At 36.3% G+C, this 26,881-nt stretch overlaps 1 protein-coding gene across 1 annotated transcript in view; it reads right to left on the bottom strand.

The window, feature by feature from the left end:
• Positions 1-24,819, bottom strand: part of tspan4a (tetraspanin 4a) — a 167,051-nt gene extending 142,232 nt beyond the window's left edge. Inside the window, exon 1 of the mRNA XM_088004441.1 lies at positions 24,675-24,819. The gene's annotated coding sequence lies outside the window, so the exon portion shown is untranslated. The remainder of the gene's footprint in view (positions 1-24,674) is intronic.
• Positions 24,820-26,881: the final 2,062 nt, after the last annotated feature.

Raw genomic sequence — 26,881 nt, 5'->3', positions numbered from 1 at the left:
TTCACATCAGTGATTTAATTTTGACATGAAGTACATCGTCTCCAAGCATTAACCCATGTCTGACTAGAGTAGAATACATTTTTCTACAGGACATTGAAAAAAATCCTCACAAAAACCTTGATTTGTTGTCAAGGTTAAGCGTGAAAACACATCCTTTCATCAAACAGTTAATACACAAACAGCAGTTTAAAAAATGATCGCTACCATCAGCTCTGAAACACCCGTTTGTGACAAATGGCTGGGATTAGCTTTGAGGATATCACTTTCAAAGCACATATCTATGTGTGAGGCGGAAGATTAGACAGAGAGAGCATTCTCACAACAGCATCACACCAAGGTTCACCAAGGAATCAGAGACATGAAGATAAATCACAGCAGCTCCACAGGGAAATAAACGAGCTTCATCACAAAGTCATAAGGATTTTAAGATTTGTTCGGCTGATGAAATAGAAATTTAAGGACAGTAAAACAAGCTGCAGAGAAATGAAAATGCAGTATTAAAAACTAAAATCAGCTCTCCAAAGAAGAGGGGGGAAAAAAAGACTAATGTGAAATATTATGCATATATTAAATAATTTAAAACCCTTGTAGAGAAAATGGTCCATAAAAAGACATGTGTAGTAGAACTATGTAAAATACTGAGGAAACTGATAGTTTCTTGGTGTTCCTAAAGGTTTCAGACATAAATAGAACCTGAATGTGTATGTCAGGTTTTTATCTGCTGCAACTGAAATGTTTTCTCTGTAATCAAGAAAAAAAGAATTGACAACCATTTTTCATTATGCCCGACACTGGAAAGTTTGATTGGATTTCCTATTTCATGTCAGTCAGGATTACTGAAATCATCTCTAAACAGTAAATGCATGAATGACATGAGACATTTTTAAGCAAATTTTGTATTACTTTCCCGAAGCTGGTAGGAAAGTGTCATGACATGGGTTTGAAAAAGAAAAAAAAGAAAATAAATCACTCATAGGAATCAGCTCTAACGCCAAACGCTACGTAACCATATTCCACTTGACAAAACATTCACTGACTTGTAGTCTAATAAAACTAATGAATGATAAGAATTGCAGTTTGTAGGCCTGAGAACACAATACCAACTCTAAAGTTGAAAGTAAGATACCATTGCTAACTATCTAATGCAAACCTGATGACAGTAAAGTAAAAAAGTAAATACAGTTTGCATTTAACACCAGAATAATTTGAGATTTGTTGTTTTAACCTCTTACACCCTCAGGGGGTATAAATAAATTTAAACTTAACATTTTGGGCAAAACCTTTATGCGGAATAGTTTTTGAAAGATCAAAGCCTCTTTTAGCGGATAATAAAAAATAAAAAAAAAATTTAAAGGCACGTGGAGCCTTTGTTTACAGAGCGAGCCGAGGTCCCGGCAGCTGGACCCACCGGTGGGTCCGTTTATTAACTTCACAGAATTGTGTAATTAATCTATCAGTCTGGCTGCTTGTTAAGTGGACAATTGTTTTCTGTTGGATTTAATTGAGAATTCTTCAGTTAATTTTCTGCAGCACGCTCACTTGCCATAATCTCTTACCAGACACCACATTTAAAATAACTAAACTATCTATTTAATCCCTTTGTCAGAGCAAAAGCCACAGACATGAGTTTTGATTCAAGATTTAGAGCAGAATATCCCACTGCCTACAAAACATAAATCAGGAATAATATGTAGTGTTCCATATTAACATATAAAAAGCTGCAAAGTTCATGTGTAGATTCAAATGTAAAAGTTACACCAGCATGTGATTTTTTAAAAGTGTATACTCCTCAATCTGAAAGCATCAGTCATACAAACACATGCCACAATTCAGTTCACAACAAAGGCTTCTTCATTAGATTTTGCTCAGTTATCATGAGGATGAAACTGAATATTAGACATACACTCACCAGGTGGTCAGAGAGGCATCTTGAAATGAATGCTTATGTCACTCTGTATCAGCCAAGAGAGGCTTATACCTCCAAGCTGCACTCTGGAACAAGTGCAATTAGGCACATCAGTCAGCTGCACCAATGCACTAGATGCCTCCTTCCTGCAATACAATGTGCTTAGCCTCTCTTTTCCTTCTGCGTATTTATTCACAGTTATAATTAGTCCCCAACCAATCACTATTTTCTCATCTCAGAGTAGGATTTCCCAAGGATATACATTCCAACACTGCCTCGAAGCATAACTGTATTATGCCAAAGCTTCATTTGCTATTTTTAATCTGGAACAGATTCAGTGAAGACATTTGGCTGTACACTTTCACATTTCCTTCAGATTGGATTTGGATAGTTGTCAAAATAATACTGGCAATGCAATTAATGGGCTTTTTTTTCTTTTAGAAATTGACAGCTGTGCACAAATCATATTGGACAAGGCTTCATTTGTGCTTGTTAGCTACAAATAACATACATTATTAGCAGTAACATTATGGCCACCCACATGTCACTAAATAGGTGGCCAATTTTTTTGACCCTAAAAAGATGTCTCCAGTCAAAATTGAAAAAGAATGTGTAAAATTATAATGGAAATGCTTAATGCTTTTAGTAATCATTTATAAACATGTGGCATATGATCTTTGGGCGTTACTTATCAAGTGTGCCACAGCATAATTAGTCATTAATCTATAGAGAAAAAAAAAACCTAATCTCTATGATTTGAAAATGAGGTTGAAAATCTACTTTGACTTAATCTCTGACATTCATAATATATTTTTAGTCTAAATGACAGAAAACTTTCTTTTCTGTGGAGAAAATATAAAGGTCTTTGTGATTTAAATTTTAAATCACACAAGACCATGAGCAATGATACTCATGTTAAGCAAGTTTTACACTCTAATTTTCAATGTTTTCTTAAACTTAATGACAACTCGTTTCTGCAAATATTTGTGTCTAATTTCTTAAACCCGCTGAGTAACATAATGTCTGAAATTTCTACATTTTGAAACATGTGCCCAAATGTAAGGCTGTAGCCGTCTCAGCTTGTTTATTCGATAATCCAATATCTATTATCAGCCATCTCATTAAGACGGCTTATTACTACTGCAGTTTTATTAACCTTATCAGTCTGCCAACACCTTTCCTTTCTTGTCAGTAAATTTTTATGAAGCCACTGCCAATAGCTGATGTGTTGCAAACATGGGTGTGAGATATACCATGTGAGCCGTGATCACTCTTTCAGAGCTGCAGCTTAAGTTGCTTGTTTGAGAAAGCTGTTGTTAAGCAACCATCTGGATGAAGTAGATAGAAATCATACATGTTTTTACCACATGAATCTGTACAGGTCTTTGTAAGTTAGGTTGAAAGACCATTTGTTGCAAAGTTGCTGCTTTCTTTCTTTTTTTTCCATCTGCTGCTCTCTTTCTCTCTCCATCTGTTTGATTCGCTCCAGCAATCAGTCCACATCAGTCATGAGATGTGCAGGCAGAGCATAGAAATGAGGAATGCTGTACAAGAACTACAAGTTCAGTTTGATAATGGTGTTTATAACCCCAAATGTACTGGATTCAGAAAACTGACACAAAACACACTGTTCATTTAGCTTCTCTATGTTTTGAGACAGCATTCCGGGCACTACAGCTCAAATTATTTCATGTAGTTCCTTTTACAAGCCCCGATGTAGGGTTTATTATGTAGCTCTGCACAATTTTATTAAGAGTTAACTACCCAAGAAACAATCAGCATTTGTTTTCAGGCAACCAGCAGGTAAATTACCCATCATCAGTGTCATCAGGGAAGGTGAACTGGGGAAATTGAACTTTAATTATTTATAACAATTCTACAGCTTTCACCACAAACTTATCAGAAAAATAATAATTAGCTTTAAAGTTATTTTCAGCATGTATACACCTCTTTGTGTCCTCAGCTGAAGGTGTAGCACATATAGTACATTGAGAAGTAAATTAAACGTACATGAGTAACTGTACTATATATATTTAAAGAGTACTTGCCAACATGCTATTACAACACAAACCATGTTTAGCAACATATTGGATAAAAACTGTCCTTTTCAGGGACCAAGCATGAAATCTCATGTCTGCCTAGGAAAAATTTTTAAACCCTTTACAGATACAATACCAGATAAATATTGTGATTTTTAGCATCTGTTAAGAAGGTCAGCTAATTTCTGAAATGCCAGACTATGAACCCCTTCAGCAAGTTAGTTTTTGAAGGAAGTCTCATTTCAAATGACATTTCCATGTCAATCAGTTCTTGTAGGTTTTCTGAGAAACCCACAATTATCTCCATCCTGATAAGAGAGAGTAAGCTTGGAATTCATCTGTTACAATAAACCACAAGGCCATGCCATTTCAAGTAGAAGTAGAAGGCTTTAAAAATCCAACACTTCACTAACAAACATGTAAAAAGAATCCAAGCAAGTCATAACTGGAGTGTGTCTATAAAAACTGAAGGACACAAAGCTAACATGAACTGTAAAGGTGCTGTGTTATAAACTAACTTCAGAAACTCTGAATAGATTGATGTATAGATAATCTGGCAGTATGTAACTTTTTATTAAAAAATATATGTTTTTGGTGGTAGCTTTCTTACACAGGCCCAGGTTGGTTGACAGATCTTTGGGTGCACTGTACATTGCCTGAAAACTATTTCTATATCCAAGTATGCAAACCTAAACTATCAAACATATGGCATAAAAGCAGTATGTTTGGCAGTATGTCCAAGTATCAAGTGCTTAGAGTGACTGCCAAATGTATTAAGTTTCTACATTTTTACATTTTTTTTTACATGATTTTACAGGGCACACGTCTAAAGTCTTAATTTTGCAACTCAAGTACGACTTGAGTAAGATTCTCAAACTCATCCGTCATCTCTGGACCCATTAATATTTTATAATTGCCTGAACTTGAACACAACTCGTCTTCCCTTGAGGAACTTCTGTTTTGATTTTTAATTGCATTTTGTTAATGGCACTACAATCTGGGGTTCCTGTGTCCAATGCATACACAGTGTCCTCTCTGGGATAAACAGCATTCTCTCAGATTTAACATGTGAAGTTTCCATCAGAGGTAAAATTGAACTCTGGCTGCCTCCAGTTCAGGTTAAAGCTGAAGTATTTTCTTAAGAACAGACGGTCACCGTCATGAATGATTGCCAGATTTCTCTTCTTGATGGGATTGTAATTCATTATTTTTTTTGATGCGATTAAAGCTGTTGCATGTAACGTTTTTATAAACATGTTTTTAACATATTTGTTAAAACGGACTTTATATTCTCACTATATATAGTATGAGACAAATTATCTGTGAAAAAAAAACAAATCAAGCTCCTCTGCCTTTTCTTTCTGGTTCTATCTGCAAGAATAGACCGCTTGGCTAGAAACAGCCAAATAGAGCTTGGATGAGGGTCTCCTCCCTCCTTTCTGCTAGGCTAAAACTAGTTCCCCAATGCTCAGGCTAGTTAGCAAAGCCACCAACATTATTGTACAGGTCAAGTTATATGTGGAACGGTTTTGAATGATTCATCATGGTCTACGTTGTGTGCACCATGGAGAGTCATTATTATCTCATCAAAAAGGCACAACATTTTCACTCCAAAATTATAGCTCGTCTCTAAGCAAGCAGCATAAATATTCACAGCAGATTGAGTGAGCTGACTGTTGATCTGAATAGTGTTGAATTGAAAGCAAAACTGACTAAATGGTGTAGTGCTTTAAAGTGTTTGCATGTAAAGCCATACAAGTGTGTCACATTTGCAAGAAAATGCATTTAAACAAATGTGTTATTTTCCTGCACATACAGTAAAGTTTGACTGGAGAAAATCACTGATTTCATTACATAAAGTTTTTTGGGTTTTTTTTGTATAATGAAAAGCTTAAAATGCATTATAAATTACAATGGTTGCTAATGGAGCCACGAGCCCTTTTTTGAACATGAAATAAATAATATACACTGCTTCATTAAAGTTCATTACATTTTAAAAAAATAAACTGAAATTGCCAGTCATTCCTATCATCTTTATTTTATGTTCCTGATTACTTTATTCACAGCTCAAGAGAGCATATATGTGTGCATACAGTAAAAGAAAATTAATAAATTATTTAGCTAATGAAAAGAGTCATACTTAGGTAAAAAGCTTTATGATCATTGATGTTAAAATTTCCCTTTTCAATAATTTTAAGCTTTTGAAATCATCTGTTATTAAGAAGCACAAGAGGGTGACCTTTCAATCATGATTACTCTAGAGCTGTTTAAAAAATGAAAGAAGTAGTTATGAACAGGGTGAATAATCCATTAATTACCTGAGGGTTGGATATTCTCTTTATATGAAAGCAATGTCATACAACACAGATGAGACTGATTTAGCCAAAGTCTGCTTGTTTTAGTCTGATGTTTGTCATCTATATATGTACCCACCTACCAGCTTACTTAGCGGTAGAATAAGTCAAATTGTTTTATTTGCACCTATGGAGATTTGTATTTTGATTAATCTTTCACTTGTGCAATAAAACATAAAAGGAATCACATTTTTTTAAGCATGAACCACTAATAGAGATTAGCCTTGTAACTGAGCATATAAATTAAATCTCACGTCATCAAATTTAGAACAGTATTTCTAGTAAATGGTCACCAGCAAACTACTCAGGAGTAATATTAATAATAAAACTGACCTTATACATACAGAAACAGCACACCTTGACAATACATCTACATACAAAAGCCTATGTAGGCAGTGAAGAATAAAATGGGATGGCTTTTGGAGTTGTTCCTGCAGCATTAAAGGCACCTACCACATCATATTCCCATACTTACTGCAATAAAAATAGCTATTCTCTTTAGAAAGAGAGCAAATAGAACTCCAGTTTGTTAAATGTTCCATTTTCATGAAAAAAAACACAAACATAATTAGAATCGACACCCTGTATTAGTCAAGCCAATTAACAATGTGTTCCCTGCATGCTATTTAAAATCACCTCTGTTGTCTGGGTTCCTACATCCATTTTTATAATTGTGCCATTCGCTGCATTATGGAAAAGTTGTCCCATTGAGATGTAGATTTTAAAATTTTCTGTTACTTTTAAAGTGCCACAATCTACTGAAAAAACCTAGATATTACGCACCTTTTGTCAGTTGAAAAAATTTGATGACAACGGTTAATCTGGGAATGCTTACATGTATAGTGGTCTAGACTATTAATATTACATACAAGCAGAAGTGCGTGTGCCGACACTATTTTCATATCTTCAGTGGTCAGTGCGAGACCAGTGTATCAAAGGGCAACACAGAGATACAAAACAACCATGCCTGCATTCAAACCTAGGAGAAATTTGATAACTACCCAAAATAAATGTACTGCTGTTTTTAAACAAACAAGCTTTACAGTGAAATAGATATTTTATCTTGGGTAAATCAAAATTTGTCAATTTTGGAATCTTGTTTTACTTTTAATCAGGACAGAAAAGTAAGCCAAGAGAAATATTGTGACTATCACTGTAAAATGTGTACAACAAAGAGTTAAATATTCTTTTGTGAGAATGCTGCAAATATTGACATGAAATTGTAAAGCATAGCAAGGTCTAGAAAAATTGGATTTTCACTTTCTTTGTGTAGGTGACATTATGCTATTGCAATAAACAGTGAAGCCATTACAAGGAATGACAGAGCAGGCTGCACTCCTTGAGGAAGCTCAGGTCCCTCAGTGTTTGCAGCAAGATGCTGCAGATCTTCTATAAATTTGTTGAGAGTGTGACCTCTTTTGCCACAATGGTTGTGGTAGCAGGATCAGAGCCAGTGACAAAAAGACTAAACAACCTAATAAAGACTGAGACTGAGCATCCACTTCATTAGAATATTACACAACATATTCTTTAATCAGAGGCTTCTTCAGAACTGCTGCAATACAGGCTGCTACAAAAGATCTTTAGTGCTAACTTTTTCTGCCAACAGTCGTCTAAAACTCTTTGAAGAAATACTATGAATTGAAAGAACATGTCATTAATATTGAGTTTTTGAACTGAATTGCAGAAATTAATCAATGTATGTATTACTTTCTATTCATTTTCTACCCTACCCCAACTACTAGAGACCCCAGTAATTGGGGTTTCTATTTTGCTATTATTTAAGTGTGTTCTGTATAACACTCGCGTACGTTTCTCAAATTTGATTGGCATCAGAATATACGTATGAGGATTACCCAAAATTCTTTGACTCTTTCCTGTCAACAAATACTATGACTTTTTTTGCACAGAAATTCAGGCCTAATGAGGTGTACAATGAAGACTGGATGCTGTAATTTAGATAAATGTGTGCATAATGCACGAAATCGAATCATTTGCATTGTGCCAGTCATCATTTTGTTCACACAGGCTTGTATTGATAATGATCTCTTTCACACAAACATAGTGTTTAAATTATTTTAACCCAGAACTGGAAAAATATGCCAGTTGTCATTGTTAGAATTACAAGAGTCGCATGAAATCACAAGCATCCAAGCAGCTGAAATCCCACAGTGAGTAATCTCATCAGAGTCGCGCTCTGAAAGGTGGCTGCGTGTAGGCAGACCTGCTTGATTCAAGAGACAGTCAACACCAGAGAAATAAACAGAGATAATGTCCCTGGAGCCAACATGAAAGAAAGCGGACCAAGCTGCATCGATTGATGCACCTCCTTTGGAGCCAGTGTGTAGTGGTATGGATGTGTGAGCTCCACTGCTCCTCGAGGATTCTTGTCTCTCCTGTTTTCCCAGGGCGCCTGATAGAGTTTAAAACACGAGACAATAAAACTAGATGCAGTCTGAGTCTCAAGGGCATCAAGATGTGGCCTCGCTGGACCTGACAGGCTGCGAGGAGTCGAGTTAGGCTGTCTGTTAAAGTCAGAATCACGGATTGTCATGACTGTTTTGTTTGAAATGATGCACCGAAGGTCTTTAAGCTACAGTTAAGGGCAAAAATATTTACACCCCTAGCAGATATGAATAACTAATGTGTTGCATTAGGTGAAAATAAATTAAAAGATTACTGCAAATCTTAATCTGCCAAGGGATGAAAAATTTTACTTAAGTCGTGTTTAAAAAATTATAGTCCGATGAGGGTTGTTCTTTTAATTTAAAGTACCTTTGGAATATAAAAATTAAGCAGGTATTAAATATACTTTATTAAGACCACATTTATGTACTAAAAATTTATTTTTTATTTCATCTTGTCTGGAGTAATATTCCAGTCTTAAATGTCATGTTTTTATTAGCTGTAAGCATAAAAGCATCCTGATTAATTGAAATAATTGCTTGAAAACATTTCATTTGTATAATTAATCTTTATAATGTGTTTTACTTGGTGAATTGAGTTCCTGAAATAAACAAACTTTCCAAAAATCCCATTTTTAGAATGGGTCTGTATGTACTTTCTGATGATTTGGGGATTTGATGTGAAGTGTGACTGACAGGGCTTGCATATATTTAGCATTGTCTGCAAACCACCAATTCAGGGCCTGGAGAGGATCACACAAAGGGGTCCAGATTTTCTGTCTCTCCACTGCACAAAAAAACATGACAAGTAAGTTGTATTTTTTAAATATTTCCCTTTGTCCATTTAGTCTATATGCTTGCACAGGCATTTCTCCTATGGTTCTGGTTCTAAATCCAGAAAAAAAGTACACATGAAAAATTGAAAAAACTATCAGACTGCAGCATTGTCACCTTTGCAGCTGACCACCAGTTCCTATAAAATATGCATCATCCTCAGACACTGAAAATGAAACTTGTCATTCAAGGCGATCAAACCAGAATGCCTTCATGGCTGCAAACAGAAACAAGAACATGAAACTAGTCATCAGTTTGATTTTGTCTGGTGAGCACTGATGCATGTAATGAACATGTTGCTCTTTTTTATTTGTGCTGCATGCACCAGTACAGTTGTGTAACCACAAAGTGGCCAAAATACAACAAAAGATCTCCATTAAAGAGATGCTTGCTTGGACAAAAAAAAAATGGTAGCGACAAATTAATTTATTTTACATTCTTGAGTGGATAGCAAGGGTTGTTTCTGCATTTTAGCTCTTTTATTCTGAGCGGATAACAGTCTGGTGAGCCATTGTGTTTCGCTAACTGGTGTCATCCATCAGCAGTATTGTTAGTGTCAAGTAACAAGGGGATTACTGCAAGGCAAAAGGTTTTACAAGACAGAAAATATCGTGTCTTACCTATTTAAGTGGCATGGAGACTTATCACAATTTTTGTGTGTTTTTATTGCAACAGCATATGTAAAAGCAATCTTTTTATTCAAAATCAGCCAAATACAAAGAGGCAAATAGAAAATAATGTTAAAAAATATTGAATAAACAAACTACATCTTATGAGAAGAAGCTGGACCAAAAGCTAATGTTGTTCTGAACCTAATGTGGCAACATCTCTATCAATTCTTCTTTTCAATACCATTTCATTTCAGCTCTCCGAGTTTGTATTACACCACAGGTCTTGAAACACCTGCCATTTTACCAATCCACCAAAATCAGTTTCTGAACATAAGAGTCAAGAAATCCTCTCTTCAGGCACTGAACATTTTTCCAAGGAATAAAACCATTTTAACACAGCATGCCGCACTGATGGCAGCCACTGGGAGTCAGAGGAAATGGAAATGAAGATAGCCGTCCTGCAATATCAAGGAAAAACAAAAACTACAAAAACACCAACTTTTCTGTCAGGCAGACAATCAAGGAGGAAATTTCTTGATGGGTAAATATGTGTTGGATGGACTAGCTGGCACACAGGAACAATAGATTAATCTGTGACAAGTTTAGTTGAAATCATTCTCCTCCAGCTCGTCTGTGACAAACTCGGATTCAGAGTTTGAGAGCAACGGGGTCATTTGGCGAGAATAAAAGGTACAGATGGGTATCATCTGCTAGAGGATAGAGCCCAAAGGGATTTCATGAGCAAGAAATTATTCCATGATATTCCGTGATTTGGTTTTATGGAGTTCTATATGTAATGGTACTGTTCATTGCTAGCGTTTGTGTTCTCATAGTCGACTTCCAAAGTTTTTATTTTATTCTTTTAACTTTGGCTGTGTTTCATATGTTCCCTTGTTTACTTATTTTAAAACCCCACATATCGTTTACTACTGGAAGAACACAGAATAGGTTTAGCCTGCAGATTTTGTCATTTAAGTCTTATTAAAGAGCAAAATTATTTTATACAAACATATGATTAATCTTAGGTGAAATGAATTCAGAGCCAAGAGCCAAGCAGTCACTTGTAATGACTTTGGTGTTTTAGGATCCATTCTCCTCATTTTTAACTCAAACTGGTGAGGACATAACTAAAATAGTGCATTTACTGCATTATAACCCATTTTGATCAAGTTTAAGGTGATTATATTTCTAGATCCAAAAAATGACTTTTGAAGAAAGCAGCAACTGTATTTGAATTTATTCTGTAGTTTACCACATCTCTGTTGTCAAAATGATTATGTTGGGTTCTTTGTTACATTCCTGGGACTTTCAGTAATAAATTTGGTCATTGATTTGTTTTACAAATACAAAGTTATTGTTTAGTCGATCCTTATCTGCTTCCTTTCCTGCACCTCCCAATGTTTGACAAAGGGACACTGATTTTGTGTAATAACGTCATAAGTCAGGCACATTGTATTTTTAGGTTCTTTATCATTGTTATGTACAGCACTTTTAAATTCTTTTTAACTTTTAATAAAACATTTTATAAATCAATTTCTGTTCACTTGAATACAACGTACTACTTTGCATACAGTCCCATAGCATCCACACAAACCCTCAGCACTATAAAATATGTTGGCTCCGGAGACATTTTCCTTCAAAAGATCAACAGGAGCAATCACTCTAAACCCCCACATATCCCCCATAATACATCCATGGTAAAAGGCCTCAAGAGGGATTAGAGACCCTTAGAGGTGGACTTGATCTCCCCTGATCCATCAGGGTCACCTGCTTATCGGCTCTCTGGGATGCGAGGGAAATACTTTTGAATGCAATTACTCATTTCACTGAGTAGAATCATTTTTCTTTACAAAGGGGTAGGAGTGTGAAATTGAAAAGCGTCGTCAATGTGTTTTCCCAGAGTCTGCGTTGTCTTTACACCACAAAACAATATCACGAAAAATCCATTAATGTTGCTTTTATTTGTTCCTCCTTTGGCAAAACACTCAAACATCGTGTTGCTTTGATAACTGGCAGAGGCTGCAATAAGCTGTTATGTGTTGCATCTTAAAAAAAATAAACTGCCAACAGCAGATATTCTGAGGTACCCCTCTCTTCAATTAAATGCATGTGTAAGCTGAGCATTTTTTAAGTCATACAGGAATGTTTCCCTACGAGTTCCAAAAGCCAGGTATCCTGCTTTAACTAGCAGTGATCAGGATGACAGATTGTTGTTATCTTCCTCTATGAAGAGGCTACTCTATCCCTATAAGGTCTTTGAAGTGCACTGTAAAAAGCAATTATATTTAAAAAAACGGGATAAGCTAGACCCACAGAATGTGAAATGTTTAAATAATGTTAATCAATTATGCTGTCAGATGCTTAAAATGTTGGGATAGCACCAGTACCAAAATATTTCTTTGTACTTCACACCATCTGTGTGTAATTAAATTAGTTGCACTTAAAGCTCTATACAAATGCTGTTAATTATGTGGATTTCAGATACTTTAAAATGTATTCATGTTCATAACTGAACCAGTTTCACTGGTTATCAAAAAAAAAAATCGAATTAGTTTCACAATTTATCAATGCCATTAAAACTTCTGAGGCATTACTTCTACCCTTCTAATGAGACAAAAACTGAACTGGGGATTGCTTATATTTTTAGAATTAATGTTTGATGAAAAAATGAACGTGGAAAATATTTCAGGTTATAACAAATTACAGGGGAAACATCAAATAGAATATGAATCAGTTCATGTCGACTTGCTTCTAATCTACAGAGAAACAGTACCCGTGGTCCTGGTACCAGGTACAGCAGCACTTCTGCCAACAAGATCAATGCAAACACATGTTTTACATTAACCAATATCAGTATATTGCGTAAAGTAAAAGTTCATCTAAGTGATAGCAATTATATTTTCTACCTCAACAACACCAAGCAAATTAGAGACAATTACGAACTCTTAAAAAATGTAGGAAATTTACAGCAAAGGCAGCAAACGTGCATTACTGACATGATGGGGGGAAAAAATCAGGAATTTAGATATTTTTCAAAGCTAAGGTTGGATTTTTCAAGTTGAATCCATAACTTTATCCTCCAATTAAAAAAAATAAATGCTAAAATTTACTGTACACAGGAAAAGCGCAAGGGTTGGATCAACAAAAAAAAAAAAAAACTGGAAAGTTCTGTTGGAAATTATTGATTCCCCTAAAGCTGCAGAATGACGATCAGGGGCATTTTTCAAACATTTCTGTGTGGCGTTTGCGGGATGAAGGAAACATAACAACTCTGGATATTCCTTCTGACTTCCGATAGCTTTGTTTCCATGGGAACTAATCCGCAGGCTGCAGCAGTAAAGAAGTATCTTGTGAACTTTCCAATGACAAGTCACTGTGGACTGAGAGGAGGCAGACTGAATGTCAATTACATGAACGTCCCAGACAGGACAACAAATCTGGAGACTCCAATGTGAGACTTGATTTTTAGACACTTTTCATCTCTCTGTCTCAACATTTACCCATCTATTCATTAACCACTTTTTCTTGGTGAGGCGATGTGTGCTGGTGTCTATCAGGCTTTACTGTGGGACTTTAACTTGTTATATATTGGTTAATGTATTACAGAGAGGATTGATTGTGTTGGTGGAAGTGCTGCCTTTTGACATGTCCAAAGGACAATACTTCAGAAGTCATGGGGTTTATTGACCATCACTTACGCAAACTGATCCATCCTCTCATGGTTCTTAATGATGACAAGTGACCTTTTCTACTAATAAGATGAGCAAATGGCTTAAAGCAGTGGTTCTTAACCTTTTTTGAGGCACCGAACCCACCAGTTTCATATGCGCGTTCACTGAACCCTTCTGTAGTGATAAATAAAATATGATTGTTTTCCCCACCCCAAGATCACCAAGTCTTCTTAAAAGGTAGAGTCTCTGAGAACAGTTCTTCAAAATATAGTCAGTTTTCAGCAAAGTTGAGCTGACTGTCCAGGAACGAGCCAAGGTATTTAAAATTTGCCACAGTTTCAACAGGTTGGCCATCGAGAGAAACTGGAACCACTTTAAGGTCATTTAATTAGCTCTACATTCTTAAGAGAATGAAAAATTCATAATAAATAATAAAGACTTTGCGGTATTCTGATTTAGTAATGTAATTATATTAGTTGTGTTACCACCCCCACGCCACTAGAGGCAGTATCAACCCCGAAAAGATGCGACTAAGGAGAAGATTAAAGACAAGTTCAAATCCATGCTGAGAGTGGAGCTCCTTCAATCACTGCTCCTCCGCAGCTCTGATTGGCTCAGCAATGTAACGTGATCCTCTGCAGCAAGTGATGGCAAAGCGGGGCGTCATCACGACTTTACACAGTATGTCTTTACCTCCGCGGCAGAGGCTCCGCCGAACCCCTGAGACCGACTCATCGAACCCTGGTTAAGAACCACTGCCTTAAAGGGATCCACAATTAGTTGCAACAGTCGAATTTATTTGGGAAATATTTATTTTAGATGTTAAAACAATACAGTAATAATACTGTACGTTTAGTTTTTATAATTTTTTTTATTAAATATTGTCACTCGAGCGTAGCTATGTTGTCGCACTGCAATGCATTCTGGGTAAATGACGTCAAATTGGTCGAACTGCCTGGCTCCTCCAGCCAAAACAGTGATGAGTAACGTTATTTAGCCTTTTTAAATTAAACCGGAGCGCAATGAAATCATAAGAGGTGATGATGATGAGGAGGACCAAATAGAGGAAGAGGACAGTTGGCCATAGGAGTTGCTGCTGCCTTCAGCTTTGTAACTGAAACAATAAATGACACTTACCTTGGTTGGACTGTGTGATTCGGTAAGTACTTATGTAGCTCTATGTCCGGTTCAGTAATATAGGGTCCGAACTCCGTCCTGTGTTGGTAGTGGTTTCACAGTACCGGTGTTCTAGCTCTATTAGCATTTCCAGTAGTAATAGCTCCATTAGCGCCACTTGTCTTTGACGTCTCTCCCAGCGTCTGTAGCGCTGTGTCCAGTTCGGCAACAGCTGTGCTGCTTAGAGTTCGGTGTAGTGGTAACAGTGACACCGGTCCTCCATGGGTCCAGTAGGATCGGTGATGTCAGTACCGCAGACAGTAAAGCTCCTGTTAGCATCTCAAAGAGCGTCCAGCGGCAGCTAGGCATTTATTTTTAGCTCTTTAAAGTAACGATCACCTGTTAGAGCCTTCTTAGTTCTGCTGGTATAAATGAATTACAGCAGATGGTTACATAGTGTGGCATTATCTAAAATTACTCCAGTCAAACGCAATATGATAGACAACTACTCCGGAAAAGTTAGCCTTCCTGTGTTTACTCTGTATAGTCCAGTACAGAATGGACTTAACGTCATCAACCACATCGGTGAAAAAATGGCGACCTCCATGGGTGAAAAATATAACACAAGATGTAAATTTTTGTAGTAATTGTGATTTTTGGCGTATCACAAACAGCAATATTTTAGTTAATAGTTAAATTACAACATATTTAGGCAAACATGTTCAACTAATCCTGGATCCTTTTAAGATTTTCACACTATTTAATTGAGGAAGATGATTTTATAATTTGCCCTGACACGCAGAAACTTTAAGTTAAGGAAGGTGGATAAAAACTGTTAACCTATCAGAATTAAAGCACCTTTAGTTTGTACAATCATTTTTCCTCGTTTCTTTATTGAGATTATTTATTGTACACTGCCATGTCAGTATTGTCATATTGTTGACTATTGGGTCATCATTTGATATTTGACCTGAGGCTTACAGTTCAGTAGGAGCATAACTGGCAGCCGTTTTATCATTCTCTTTAAAATGCATGTGCTTCTAGCATCTCACACATTTCTTAAATTTATTTTTTAGTTATGTTTTGGGGGTTATTTTGGCCCACATATTAAGCATGCTTATGGTCATTGTACATCTCTGCCATTTAATTGAAGGAAAATTACAGCAAAAGTTAAACTAATTTGGTTTAGCCATAGGATGCAAGTTTATGTTGGATTTATGCACCGCAAAATCGAGTCATAATCCACTTATAGCTTTTAAATGACGAAATAAAAAAATAGCTTGCCTCTGAGTAGGTTTGACCAGGACAGAGGAGACCTTACAAAGGACACTGTAATCAAGGCAACAAAGGCATCTATATGGGGGTTAATTACAGTGCTTTGGGAGTTATTGCTGAAAGGGACTAATGACAAGTGACATTAGTAACTGCGAGTTGACTAAGAACACAATTAGATGAATCAGCTCAACGGCATGAAAAAAGTACTCCATCAGTCAGCCTTCTTAATGTTATGCTGCCTTAAAAAACTAAGCAAATTAAGAGACATCCAATAATGAGCACTATTCAAGAGAAAATAATGGTGGTATTGTTCACTGTAATTATGAAAAAAGATACAAAAATGGCAAAACATGTGGTCTCTGAGGTTTGTCACAGTAAGGGTTTCATGATGAATCAGAACATGAAAAGAAGATGGAGGCGAGGGTTCCGCTGAAACTGGTGCTTTTCACTGACAACTGAACTTTATTTTCTGACACAGATGCATGAACATGAAAGCATATGCATTTTTTTTTTACTTAAACACAGCAGAGCTACTTACTACAACAAAATGATTATGTTTTACATTAACTTGTCTAATTGAAATGATAAAAATAGATGAAAACCACCAAGCATTCACTGCCTCTTAGAAGAACAGAATATTTGATGCTGAATATTTACTATAAATATTTCCTAAAATGAAGCCACCCAGCATGTAGCTTCATTATAGGGAAAGGGAAACTACAGCTGGGGTTTCCAGTCAGGGTCAGCCATCTGACCAAACATTGTAACCAAAAGGCCCTGTGAAGATCATGAGAAAAACAGGACAAAAAGTACAAACTGTTAAATTATATACATATAAAAAAGATCTAATTTAAATGACTGAATAGACTGCCTCAACTTTAGGAGCTTATATTTAGCAGCCTGATGCATGGCCAAAACTGCAAGATAAATATGCATTACTCTTTTGTTAAGCTGTGAGAGGAAGGTGATGATCCAGATTAGATATTAAAAAGATTTTTTTTTATGTTAGGCAAGTGGTCACATTATCAAATTCTGATGATTGTAATTTTATATAGCGCTGATATTAAATCACCACATTGAAGTTGACTTTAGGCATAAAAATACAATAAATATGAGATTGGTGTATGCAACCACTTGCATTGATTGCTTTGGAACTATTTTCTTTATCTCAGGAACTGGAAATTGGCGTATTATTGCGTTATTAAATGACATTCTGCTAAAAAGTGAGCCCCTGCTGCAGAGACTTTTAGAACTCTGCTACTTTACGCATCACAGTGTTGTGACATTTTCCATCAAAAACAAGAGTTTGGTGTCTGACCTTGTGCTTCATTCAGGGTCAGGTTGAAATAAGAAATGACAATCGCATGATAAATTAAAACAAGATCAATAATTTCGATTTGCATGATTGTTTTTCTCGTGTCTCCATCTCTTTCCACCAAAGTCGAGATGACCAAAGTCTTCAGTTCTTTGTTCTCAACTAGCCTTTTTGTTTGCAAAGACTTCAGCATCCATTTTCTTTGTTGTTTTGTTTATTTTGGATATTATAATGTTTTCCAGTTCAAGTGTTAAATATTTGCTAGAAATTAGTTTATTTATCTGTGAGAAGGTGTGCTTGAGTTATTATGCCGTTACCAGTGTATTACTTGAAGCGGTCTCAAAACAACAATTTCGTTCATCGTAATAATTTCTGGGACAATTTATAGTCTAGCAAAATTTGTTGCTGTGACAAACCTAGCTGCAATACATACAAATATTTATCTTTGTAGGGTCTTGTTGCTGATTAGATATGCTCCCCTGTTTCTTTTCAACAAACGCATACAAACTCACGTAAAAACTAAAGTGCCAGTTTTGCCAATACTTCCCATGAGCCTGCTGCACGAAGGGAAGGAGTCTATGTATAGTGATAAGCAGAGAGAGATTTAGGAATGAAGCAGCAACTGAATGTACTTTGTATTCTAAATTAATATTTTTACATTGGACTTTAAAGCTGCAGCTTTTACAGGTCCTTTGTTAAAAAGATTGTAAGAACAAAAATAATTCTTGAAGGTTTAACAAAAAAATGAAAGTGGTTGACTGATTACCACAAGGGCAAAAAAAGCATAAACATTAAATCTTAATCATAATCTCTGCAGGAGCTTAAAATGCAGCAGTCTGAAAAGGCCTCCTATTGAGCTGATGAAAAATTACACAGCTTGAATAGTTAAGATGTCACAAGCAAATAATTCAGTGTATGCAATTCTTTGAACAACAAAGTAGCTTAAATTGAACAAGATGAGCTTTAAAAAAAATAGAAAATTCAATCTTATTTTAAGGGACTCCATGTCATTGTACTTTAGATTCAAAGTGTCACACTTCAGAATGTCTAAAATCCATCACTTTTAAATTTTAAAAGAGAGATCCCTTCACCTTATAGGTCTTGAAAATTGATTCTGAACTGAGAACCTATAGAATTGTCCATATCGGGGAGTTAGATGTTTTTAAGGTTAGCATAATTCTATTTAGATCAGTAAAAACCCATCACAAGTGGATTTCTGAGGAAAAGAAGCTTGGTTGGGAGGGGATTGTGTAAAGGAAGGCAAATATGTGTTATGCCTACATGCAATGCAAATTGCACGTTACACAAAGATTAGTCTGCACCAGAAACAAAGCTAAAAATAAACCAGCTATATACAGAATGTAAATGACCTTCGCTATTTTTATTACCAGCAAAGGGAGCTGAAGAATCTTTACAAATACAGTTTAATGTAAAGTGTGTGATTGAATAAACCAGATCTGGAGAACAGATTATAATTAACAGAGTAAAGTATACAGGATGTGAGGAGGTGAGGCAAGAGGACCAAATGATGTGTTGGGAGAAAGAAAACACCCTGACTTGTATTTTATCTGTGTTAAACTGGGTGTGAGACTGGGAGTCAACAGTGGTGAGAGTGTGTGGTTATGGCTTGTGGTTTCCACAGGGTACTAACATCTCAGCAGAGCTCTCTACATGAAGGAATACACCAAACGGACCCTTCCGAACGCACGAGGGGGACACTGATTCGTGGAAGCCCTGCGAGAACACACTATTAAAAAAAAAAAAATCTTTACGGCTTTGAGCGTAGGCTGCTAAGTGCAAATTATTGTCAGTCTGATTCCGGCTGTCAAATCCACTCTGGATTATTTTTCTCGCTTATTGTTTAGGGTCTTCACATTTTCCACATTCTGCTCTGGGATGTGTCAGACTGATTGATAGTAGAACAAAAGATGGGCTGGGAAAGACCCAGGAGGGTAAAGCAAACTAACTAAAATACAACATGTTATAAAACTGTCTTGTAGGCCACAGTCAATCTTTGAAAAAGAAGCACCCCATACAGTATGTTATCACAAAATATGAGCTGGGCGCTGACCAAACATATCTGTGTTTTATTATACCAACTGATCAGTAATCACCCCTTACTGCAGGCATAATGGATGGTCTAATAACACACCTGGCATAATTTGTCCATCGCTGTCCAAACCTTGTTGATATAATATTTAATTTATTGTAATGTTATCTGCTGCTGTTACTTAATTTAACCCATCAGTACAATTAAAGTTTAATTTCTCCTCCACTTATCTCTTCCTCATTCTGCCGTCACCCTTACATTTTTGCCTCCTTAACATCCATGCTACTGTCTGGGATTCCAAAAATATGTATTCACTGTGTGGGGACAATTTTGTTAAAAAGAATTATTTCTAAACACAGGAAATGGTACCCTATTTTGCCATAAGAGATCAACTTGGTGTTGAAGCTATTTACACATTCTCACCAGAGTTGTTAAAAAAAATGAGCTTCATTCAGTTACCCTAAGATAACAGATGTATCTTCTCTTTTATATCTATATACACTAATTTCTGTAAAATGTATACTTTCCCCTCCCACTATTCAGCAGCCTCTTCTTCTGGTGAAAAAGCAAGGATCAGAATCAGAACCACAAAACATAGCTTTTATGTCACCCACAAATAAAGCACTATGGTGCATCATTTTCAACCCCTTTTTCTTGAGTCTGCCCTCAAGAATGCTGCACTACGAGAACATGAGACTGAAAATTACAGGTGTAAAACACATTTTTAGAACAAAGGCAGAGAGGACCAGCTAAGATCTAGCACACAAAGATAAAACATAGTGAAGGACCATATCAGGCAAGGCTGTGCTTTTCATCTCTTTCACACTCTCACACACACCTGCACGCAGAAGCATATTGCAGCCTTGTTATATCCCCATTCACTGTTCAAGGCAATCATCCAGGGAGAGGCCACGCCTCGAAAAAAAATCCTCAAGTCAACCACAGAGCTATGCTTGGGACAGGCACTAGTCATAACAATTAGAAGCAGTCACAATGTCCTCGGCCAACATATTTTCACTGCTTCAAAGCATTCAAAAACTGGTAAAAATCTGTTTTAAACATGTAAAAAAAAAAAAAAACAACAACAACAAAAAGCAGGTTGGTGCTTGGTCAGTATCTGTGGATTAAATGTAGTCGAAGGGCAGCTGCTAACTGTCCAGTTCAGCCGAGCTGGAGCTGACAAGATGTGGGAGGACGTGAAAGGGGGGAGAGAGGGGGAAGCTGCTTCTGTCTCTTCACTGTGTGCACATCCTGCAATGTGTCAAGGCATTCTGACTGTCACTGGGAGCTGAAGGAAAGATTCCATGAGCTGCACTTATTAGTTTATATATAGAGAGGAGGAGTTCCTTTTTAAACAGCGAGTTTGTTCCGTTTCATCTGTCAGTCTGTGGTTCATTCAGCTCGAGGGTAATTAACGTGTTTTAACGGCGCACATTTTTAATTGAGTTACTTTACCTCAGTGGTTTCTGTTTTTGTTCACCACATTTTTTTTTACCTGCAGCCTCCACTGTTGTCTCCATTACAAATTCAGCAGCAAACTAATGCTAATTATCCCTCAATCCTGACCAAAAGTAGAGCTGATGCTGTCTAAATCTCCTGTTTGCTGCTATTTGTCCAGCTCATGATCATAATCAGATTTGAGCAGAGTAATTAACGGATTGCTGAGACAATATTCACAGATTCAGCCCCAATTCATTTCCATTCAGACATTGTAAACCACAGAAACTGGTGCATTTTCATCTGAATAGGTTCATTTTGTTAAATTATTCTTATCGCCGCAGTCTCAAATGTTGTTAATCATAATTTAATCTTATAATGTAATCATTTGTACATGTAAAAAATAGGGAAAAAGAAAAGTAGTTATATTAGACAGTTGACGCTTTTTTTTTACTTTTTTGCTGGATTAAAAAAAAAACATAACAATTTAATTTACAGTTTTGTAAATCTACCATAATTTTCAAAAGATTACAGCAAAACTTTAAAAACCTTTTTTTTTTCATATTTTCACTACAACATAGATTTTTGGTATTAATCCACCCTGAGGATGTATTAAATATTTGTGATTGTCTAAAGCAAGCAAAAAAGTAGTTCTTTAAGAAAAGGTTTCTATTTTAAATGCAAAATACAACGTTATCTTATTGAATTCAAAGTTTTATTGGTTTAAACATCAAGAGTTCTAAGCCAGACTGTCAGATCACTGTCTAACATTCCCTACAAGTGATCAAAATGGAATCAGTGCAATAAGAACAAAAGGTGTAAAGGTACACAAGATTGTCGAATTAATTTAGGTTTTTTTAAGCAATAAATGTTTAGGAACGAGAGGGCCTTGAAGGAGAAACTCCTCACATTCACTTTAGAAACTGCTCCCATCAATAAAACTGCACAACAGAATCAACAGCAGAACCACCAGCCTGTTACACACATTTGTGCCTCAAGCTTGTAAAAACAATAAACTCCTGTTAAGACCAAGTGTCTCATTTTATTGTTGTCAGTTTTGTATTTGTGTTTCTATTTATTCAGTGATTATCACTAATCTGTTGTAGGTCCTAGGAAAACATCAATAAACATGTTTTTTTGTTTGTTTTATAGTGTACACTCACATTAGAATAAATGTATTTGGTTTGAACTAATGTTACCTTCCCTAAAAATGACTGAATGGAAATAATTACTTCAAGGAAAAGGGTGAATTCATGGTCACCTTTATTGTCCAGTGTTTGGCATTAGTATTCATGTAAGAGTTCAGAGTTCCCTCACAAAAACATGGCTCCATGTCTGTAGTTTGCCAAGGTTCATTTGAACAGGCCGAGCTATTTACCAGAAAGCTTGTTTATAAATGTTTTGTGGGCAGTTGAGACAGTGCATTCACAGGAGGGTCATTGTCCTATCAAAGAATAAACCATAAAGCCTTCGTGATGCTAAATGCTTATCTAAAACAAAGCTCTTGGTCTGATGCTTTGAAGCCGATATGTGTCAGACACAAACTATAATTCCACTGATCGAGGATGGAGTCTGCTTCATCTTTTTAGCAAAGAAGACTAGAGTATGACCCTCAGTCTGGGTAATGAATATAATTGTATAAGGTTGGGCTCCTCTTCTAGCAAAGGAGTTGGGAGGTCTTTAATCAGAGGATCTGAAGGTAGAGCCTGGATTCTCCCCATTAAAGAGAATCACTCCTAAGTTATGCAGGAACAAAGAGAGAAACAGTTTATGAGAGAAAAACCACAAACATACCAGACTGAATTTCTGCGAGTTAAAATTCCTTCAGTCTTGATGTGTTTAACATCAGACTGAGTGGCAAATGTTGATTCTATCACTTTTGCCACTTACAGACAGCAGCGGTTACATTATTTAAAGAGGTTCAGAGCTGCGTGATGGAGCAGTGTTTTGCCTCGCAGCTAGAAGGTCACCTATTTGATTAGAATATAAACTACTTTCACTTGTGCATGCTTGTTACGCTAGCTTTTTTGCACAGTAAGAACACATCCATGTTAGGTCACATGGCTCAGCAAAAATTGTCCTCAGGTGCATTTTTTTGTGCTGGCCCTGCGACAGATTGACAACCTGCAGCGTTTCAAATGTCGACAGCTGGAATCAGCTCCAATCCCATGGATAGATGAATAAATTCTTATTGAATTGCTTTTCTGTTTTATACTGAGCAAATGCATTGGAATAATATTGGATCATTTTTATGTACCTGGAGAGAGGTGCTGTTTGAAACTCATGGTCGTATTTCCTTGACCATAAATCTGATGATGCGATTGAACAGCTTTAGTCACTAATAAAATAAGCACAGGTCAGATTAACATTGTTGAACCTCAGAAGACATTCGTTTGCTGCTTCCCTCAGTATGCAGTCTCATCAACACATCTGCAACCTGGATGAAGATTATAACCTTTGTGAAGCTCACAGTATAATTAAACTAGGAAATATTTTAGCTCCTGGCAGAAATATAGGCAACATTTTAAACAACTTGCATCACACAGCAAGTCTTTAATCAATAACATTTCATCATCTTTAACGGAAAATCTGCATAAAAAAATATGTTTTTCCCAGCTGACAAACATTCTGCTGTATGCTGTTTCTTATGGAAATACCTAGTAGTTACCTTGCATTCTGCTCTATTGTTATTCCTGACAGAGTAAATAAAGCTGCTCCTTATTCTGTAAAAAATGGTTTTGTATGTGTGACTGCTGAGACATAGCAGAAAATGTAAAATTATTCTCTTTGATTCAGACAGAAAAAACACCGACATCTTTTCCAATTTTCACTCATTTTTGATGCTTCTGGACAGCTTTTTTTCTCCTTTTTTTCAAAGACCAACATGAACAGAAACAACAGAGACCTGGGAATAAAATGGCATCACTCCCTTTTTATGACATATTTCTTTCTTATTGCTGCCTCACTGCCTTCATTAAAGATTCCATTAATTTTTTATGTTCCGCATGTAATATGGAGCAGATTCATGTAACTTTGGCTAACCTAACATAAGAGCACATTGTATAGCAGCAAATTCCTCTGCTCTTTGCCAGCAGGCCAGCCATGACTCTGAGAAGTCAGCAGGGCCTTAAGTTCCTGTAACCCCCAAGGAGAAAAAAGAAGGAAAGAAAAACCGAGCTGCTGGGAGGGGATGCCTTGAGGAATGGTTGGTATTCTGAAATGTTGTTTCTCTCCACAAGTTTATTTCTGTCTGTTTTACCATAATCTAGGAAAACATTCATCAGCCAATCAGAGAGCTCCATGCTTACAACATCGCCTCTCCTCCACAACAACATGCTGATACATCAGGGGGCTAAACGGACAGTAGCTTACAAAGAAGAAAACACCCTGGAGAGTTTAAGGAGGGATTTTAATGTATGAATATGAGCAGTGAGATTAAGTGTGATTAATGTAATCCAGCCCCAGAGTAAACAGTGCAACATTCATTAAGCAATTCTTGTGAGATTAATGGAATCAGGATGAAGTTCATCCCTTTATCAACCCCACCCCCAACAAAGGCTTATTATTCACCCGATCACAGACATCTTTGTAGAGGTTACTAAATCAAGGAGAAAAATCAAAGAAGCTGCCACACAACTGATCAAATGTGAGAATGGCTTACCTCCAACTTATCTGTCAGTCTGCACTCCCAGCTGTCCCTCCTCTTCACTTAGTAACTGACAAAACTTCTCAACTTGGTCCTTTTCAAACACTCCCTCCCTCTCTGCTCTCTCACTCAACATGTGTGCACATGTGACTGTCATTCACAGAAGCTAAGCAGAGGAATGAGGACATCTAGCGACCAATAAAGCAACACCACTGATAAAGAATAATTGCTTTGCATAATCATTCAAACATCTTTTACCTGTTTAGTCCTTGCATGGTCACATGGGGGCTGGTGCCAAACTCCAGCAGTTAATGAGCAAACAGTAAACACATAACAAAGAGCCATGCACAGCTGAGGGCAATTAAGAGTGTGCAATCAGCCTAATTGCATGTTTCTGGAATCTGTGGGGAGTACCCAGAGAGAACGCCTTGTAAAACACAAATATAAAGGCTTTGGTTTGGATTTGAACCTTTTAGTTTTATGCAGCGAGGCAGCAGTGGTAGAAACTGCTCCATCATCCACCTCCCTGAAGACAATCCAGAATATTTTCACAAATGATTACAACACTGCAAAACACAAAATGTGATATAGGAAAGATATAGGAGCTTGTTTTAAATAAACAAATCTTTGATATTGATGAAAAAGTAAGTCCATCTGCTAGTCTAAAATTAGAGCAGGAAACAGGTTTTATATCACTAGATTAGCTGTTATAGTTCATTTTACTCATAGATGTAATAAAGACCCCTGTAATAAATAAGTGTAGACTTACAAATGGCATCTTGATGTACTATTGTACAAAGTCAGCTCTAATTCATACCTATTTAAACAGACTGAGTACAAATTAAAATGAAAACAAAAAAATAAAAAGAAATGCATGAAAAAACAATGGGATGTACACAGCACATTCCATTCTAAAGATGTCCTCCTGCCCTTGCATAGAAATGTATTTTAAGTATTTTTTATCTAGGTGAATACATGATCTTTTGTCCTCCAACACATCATTTTTTTCTGCCAGAATGTGGAAATAGAGTTAAGCTTATTTCTCCTCCTCTCATACAGTCCTTCATCTAGTGCACATTTTAGATTTCATTGTACCCTCACTGTATCATCGAAGCAGTCGTGTTTTTCTAACACACACTGCACAATTCAAAGCCATTTATTATATACAATCTAATCACAATTCAGATTTTAAAAGACTAAATCTTTTTTCCTGGTGCGCTACAAATGCTTTGTAAAATGTATAATTTATTTACCCTTTAAGATGTTTTCTGAGCTAAAAATGATTTCACACAGCCGAGGTGTCTCATCAAACTCAAGGTATGAGCAAGCTTTTTAAAATTAGCATAGTAAACAGCAAAATTGGACTAAAGAAATCTCTTTCTGTGAAGATTTTGCCTAACATTGTTATTGAATTCTGACGTAGCCTCAGACACTCATTTAGCAAACTGTTGTTGCATTTCAACCATTGCCAATTGTTGAAACCCATTACCTTGTATCCCTGACTATTCTCTATGCTTCAATGGTTACAATACAGAACCCTATTTGCAGAGCATTCCACTAGGATGTGAATGCACACAACACTGTCATTGCGCTTCTTTAGCCTGTGGGCTGACGAGCTAATGAATTGCTTTTCAACACAAGCACATTCGCTGAAAGGCAAGTAAGGTAATTTGGACTTCTGAAATAGTTTCTGAAATAGAATTTGTATTATTGCAAATAAAACTGACATTGAACAAGCTGTTACTGGAGGGGTCAACAATTTGAGAGAAACAATTATGTTAACATAGTAAATGACATAATCTAGCAATCTGGACAATGTGATGACCATTGGCATATTTACTGAACAGATTATGTTCCTCGAATGCAAATAATGTATCCAAATGATGCATTTATGGAGCCAATATTCTAGAGTTCAGATTGATTTGTCATATTATAATCTCAGATTTCAGAGCTGGCATTTTATAGTGTCTGAGGTCTAAGAAAAAATGTGTTTATTTTATATCGTCTTTTAACTGCCTAAATTTAGAACAACAGACAGATGTAACCAAGTTTGATAGAACAAAGTAGAATAATCCCCTTCATCATGGAAGAAATCCTTTATAAACCAAATCTGGCAGAAGGATAAAGCAGAATTAACAAAGTTTTATAACTGATCGGGATAAGGGCATAACACTGCATAACAGTGCTATGTTTCTGCTGTTTTCAAAGATATAGCTCTCACT

Source organism: Poecilia mexicana, unplaced genomic scaffold (genome assembly GCF_051168715.1).
Source record: "Poecilia mexicana isolate PSO_F unplaced genomic scaffold, ASM5116871v1 scaffold_3, whole genome shotgun sequence".
In the NCBI taxonomy this organism is placed as follows: domain Eukaryota; kingdom Metazoa; phylum Chordata; class Actinopteri; order Cyprinodontiformes; family Poeciliidae; genus Poecilia; species Poecilia mexicana.
The sequence above is the reverse complement of the archived record's forward strand: the minus strand, read 5'-3'. Positions and strand labels throughout refer to the sequence as shown.